Genomic DNA, 5445 nt, shown 5'->3' with positions numbered 1-5445 from the left:
CAGATTTACAGTTTCCCATTTCAGCCAAACCGTTAAAGTTGCTTGTCCTGCTTTTTGCTTGTGATTTTGGGTTTGATAGCCCTGCCCTATTCAATGGTGTGAGCAGAACTCTCTCGTTCATAGCATCTTATATTATTCCTGGGTTACAAGAGGAGCCATGCACACTTATGGACTTATGAACTGGAGTCCCCACACCGTATTTCCCAGTCATTCATGATGTCCACATCCCCTTGGTCTCACCAGCCTGCACACAGACGCTCACACGAGGCTCTGCACTGCCAGTCGTCATCTTGAAATGATGGCATCCCTGCTTGGGAGGTGTCACACGGGTTGAATGTAATTCTTTTCTTTGTAGCACCATAATCATATAGAGTATTTTAAAAGTAGCAAACATTTCAATCAGGTTATGTCGCTAGTGACTAACTCTTCCATATAAGACTATTGCAACCACCTACCTAGATGAGACATGGAATACTGTGACAGGTTTTAAGACAGTAAAATATAATGACTTCTTTTTTCCAAAGAGATCTGTAATTACAAGGTACATTTCATAGGCAAATGGTTTCCTATTAAAGATAGCGTGTTTTTGTCCTTTAGTTTTTATTCTTATTATGCCAGGGATTGGTCCCAGCACAAGCAAACAGAACTTAATTCATAAGCAGTGATTATAATAATGTGAACATAGCTCTTTTTAGTTTACCCATTATGAATGTTCTGCCTAACTTCTCTGTTTTATACCCTATTTGAAATTAATTATTATTATTTAATTATGAAGCATACATTTATGCACAAAATGCTGTGCTAGACACTGTGCAAGACGGCAAAGGTAATTGTTTCCAAACAAGGCATGGTCTGCCAAAGCACTTCACATTAAGGAGACTAAGAAGAAAATACTATGCTGAGTCTAATGTATATTTCCTTCATTTACATTTTTAAAAGAGGAACATTATCATTAAGAAAAAGTAAGCACTGTCTCAATTCACAACAGAGAAGTTGAAAATTCTAGGGAATTTCAGTAGCTGTCATGTTTGGTCACCAGGATCTTACAACCGTATGAGTATTTATTTTATTTGTCTGCCATATTAAACACAGGGCCACTCATTGCTAGCAGGAAGCTGAAAACATTGAAGGGAAAGAATTTTTTTAAATGAGGAACTGTAGCACCTGTCGGGGTTATAATACAAAAATTATTGATAATCTACCAAGGAAGAAGAAAGTTCTTCATAGTTGTTACCTGAGACGTCATTACACAAAGTCTAACTAAATAATTTAATCACATGTTTATTTTAGCATAGGATTGTACAAATGAACTTCAAGTACATGGAATAGAGATGGATAATATAATTCTTTCATTTTTGAATGCTATGATATTCTTATTTCTGTTCTGTAAATATATTTATGAATATAGAAATCTGTTTTTGTTCCTTTCTCTTTAAAATAATAATATGGAATAAATTAAAATAACTCTAACAGTGAAATGAAAGACATAATCAATGAAACACAATGTACCAACGCTTTTATAATGTCTCTCTGTGCACATGTGCATGCATAAATAAGCACACATGTGCACACATGCACAGACACAAACACATAAGGTGGACCGTTATCCAAGTTAGTAGTTGTCTTAGCTACTTTTCTCATTGCTGAGACAAAATACTCAACATCCACATTTCAAGGAGGAAAAGTTCACTCGGCTCAGTTTGCAGAGGTTTCAGTTCATAGCGGGTTGACTCCAAGACTCACCAGTCTGGCAGAAGGACGTCACAGAGGAGAAATGAGTAATGGCAGGTAGAAGCCAGCAAAAGCAAGCAAGAGACAAGGCACAACAGAAGCTTCTTTCTGTCCCTTTTATATTTGAACTGGCTTATGGCAGGTGCAAAGCAACCAGTGGACAAATTTAGTCATCTCACGCCATGAAGCCCAGCATCCCACCTTCTAGATCCAGCCAGCTCTGACAAAGCCCCAACTACCACTGTGTGAGGCTTTGGGGGAGATGTCTAAACACAGACTTTAACAACAGCTAATTGTATTAACAAAAATTGGAGATTCACAGCCGTCCCATTTTCTTATTAAATATCATCATATCTTTTCTTGAATTAAGTAAAATATATTAAACTAGTAAAATGCTGTCTTTTTAATACTATAAATATTTTCTCTGGGTAAATAGTGACACTTTTTTACAACAGTTTTTCCATATGGCTAACAGACATTTTCAACATTAAGCAAGAAAAAATAGGTTTGTTGCTGTTACCTGTTTTGTTTTGTGCATAGGCCTGTGTTATGATACTTTTAAAATAAAATGCCACATCCAGATTGACATTAAAGGCAGAGTAATGCTTGATACTTCATGAGAAGCTGTCACCTTGCTTCTCTCCGTTAAAATACCAGATGCTCCTTTATGACTACTTTAGTGTAAGGCAATACTGGTAGGCAGAGTTGCATTTGCACAGATTTCAGTAGCACAAAACAAAATTTGAAATGGTCTCAGTAGCATACGACTTGCCGAATTGCAAAGGATGTGTAGCATTAGAGGGTTGTGAAGAGAGCCATTTGTTTCTGGGAAATTGAATTTCATATTTCTAATTATTCATCTTACTTTAGGAACTTTCCTTGTAGATAAATCAATAATTTAAAAATTCCTTTCTGAGCTAGGCATGAAAAGGCAAGTTAAACTTCTCAGTTTAATTTTCATGAAAAATTGAACCTTAGGCTGTATCTTTGAGGGAAGTTTTTATTCTCTTTCTTTTTTCTAGAGCAATATTTTATCTTAGTGGTTGTTTCTAATTTAACTTGCATTTTACTGAATATGGAGGTAGATATGTATGAATGTGTGTGTGTGTGTGTGTGTGTGTGTGTGTGTGTGTGTGTTCAGAATACAGAAAGGAATCATTAGTCAACGTGGTCTGCCCTTATATTTAACTATTTTAAAACTACAAATGTCGCACATTTTTTCTCTTGGGTCATGTAATTTTTTTTTTTTTGAAAACGATTTATTATGTAGCTCAAAAAATTGAGGCACTTACCTGTTTGCCGTTCTCTGCCAGAACAGAATGCATCTTACTGTGCTAGTTGCAAGGGAACTGTGAGTACACATAGTTCTACCTTGACTTATAAGAAAGCTGAAACACAGAAGTTGCTCCTCTTCTGCACTTCTGACATTCAACAAGTGGCTCACAAGTACAAGGGAGAGCGTGGTGCACTCACCTCAGCATGTGCACAGAAGTGTCTGGTGCCTCTGCTGATGTTGGCAAGTGTGTCCAGCAGCAGGCTGGGTGCTCGCTAAGGCCCACTGTGCCCTGTGCACTGTGTCCCAGTTGCTCTTTCCATTATGTCCTTGGATGCAGGTCATAGAGCCTAGAATTCCTGTCAGTTTCCCATTTGTCTTGCTTCTTGGCAACATCATGAGCTAATCAATACACAATTTATCCATTTTTCTTAAGTTAGAGAGTTTATTTCCTCTTGTTTTTGGAGAAACAATCAGAATAAATTATAAAATCAGAGAGTTTAATTATTAAAAAGATAAAAATTTTTAAAAGTCATAATCGTTACATCTTTCTGATGATCATGAAGTTTTCATGTAAATTACCAGCAGCATCCTTTGTTTTCCAAGTCTGTTTTGTTTCACATTTACATAACCAAAGCCATTGTTATCTATTGTAGAGGATATATTTTTCTTGACTTCAATATTTTGATTCCTTATGTCATACATGTGTTGATGTGGCTTGAAAGCAACGCAAATTGTTAGATATTTTTGCAACACAACCCAATTATCTTCACTGTTTAAATTAATTGATTATTTTTTCTTTTATTTATGTATGTATGTATTTGGTACAGGGTTTTACTATGCAGCTTGGACTTACGGCGATCATCCTGTCTCAGCCTCTCCAGTGCCAGAATTACAGGCTTGTGCCACCATGCCTAGTTATGGTGGCCTGTACCATACCCTCGGGGTTCTGGGGCAAGCTCAGCATGTGTTACCGGGGATTGCACGCAGTTCCTTGGTGCTTAGACCGCTAAGCTGTCTCCCCATCCCTAATCTTGACCTGTTAATAGAAAATTTTGACTAAATTAGGTTTAAACCAATGACTGGTAATTTTTTTTTACTTTTTCACTTGTAGTCTTGGGCTATATTCTTTATTGGTTTCCTTTTCATATTTTCTTCTTTTGAATATTTGAGTAAGTTTTAAACTCTAGATTTTCTCTTTAATGAAATATCTCCTTCACAATTATTGAACAAGGGGCTTGCAAGATAGCTCAGCAGTCTAAAACACTTGCTTAGGCAAGCTTGTACAGGCGTAGGGGACTATGGTTTGATCCCTGGCACCACATGCCACACCAGTCCCACCTTCAGGGCGAGTTGGACTGGCAAAAAAAAAAAAGAAAAAAAAATTAGCAAAAGTCTGTTGTCACTAAATTTTGCAAATATCTTTCTAGGTATTCACTCAATATTTCTTTTACTTTTCTTTCTTTCTTTCTTTCTTTCTTTCTTTCTGTCAGTCTGTCTGTCTGTATGTATTTGGTACAGGATCTCACTATGCAGATCTGGCTTGCAGTGATTCTCCTGCTTTCAGCCTCCCTAGCACTGGGACTATAGACCTGCCACCAGGCCTGGACTCAGTCATCAACTCAACGCGCCCAAGGCTGCAGCCAGTGTGGCATACAATACCGGGGATTGAACCCTGGTTCCTGCATTTGCCTAAGCAGGCACTTAGTCTGCTGAGCTATCTCACTGGCCCTTCACTCAAAATTTCTATAGCCTAATACAACTGTATATACCTGGACAAGTCCTACACAGGCTTCTGATGTATCTTAAAGTTAATGCACAGAATTCTGAGGTTCTAAGATGTCAAGAAGATACAGAAGAAAACAGGATGTGGCATCTAGGAGGTATACCCCAACGGCCCTATAGATCTCCAGAATTATCAGCCCAAGTGCAACTAAAGATGGGACAAGAGGACATGCTGAAGCCAGAGTCCTGCTCCAATGTGTATAAACACTACATTTCCCTTACCCATTCATCTTTTCAGAGATGTAGGCCATTTCCTAATTTAGCAATTGTGAGTTATGGTGCCATAACACGAGTGTCCATGTGGAGGAGTCTATTCCAATTTTTAAAAATGAGCAGTTTTCAAACAGACATATTTAGCTTCCTAAGTTTTCAGATTATGTCCACCATATGCTTACAGTTTAGAAAGTGATAGGGCTAAATGTACATTTTAAAAAACAGTATAGTAATTGCAATGATGAGCATAATCATCACATAATAATAGAAGTGAGACCCGGCTCAAACAGCTACGAAGCCTTGCTATATTTGGGGAACTTTATGCTATATTAATATTTAAATAGTACCAGGAAAATTTCCTGTGTAACATTCCTTAATTTCTTCAAACATATAAAATCTATATTCTATATAATATATTTGATAAAGTGTGAGAACCCAAAAAA

This window comes from Octodon degus, unplaced genomic scaffold (assembly GCF_000260255.1).
Source record: "Octodon degus isolate 3935 unplaced genomic scaffold, OctDeg1.0 scaffold00142, whole genome shotgun sequence".
Taxonomy (NCBI): Eukaryota; Metazoa; Chordata; class Mammalia; order Rodentia; family Octodontidae; genus Octodon; species Octodon degus.
The sequence above is the reverse complement of the archived record's forward strand: the minus strand, read 5'-3'. Positions refer to the sequence as shown.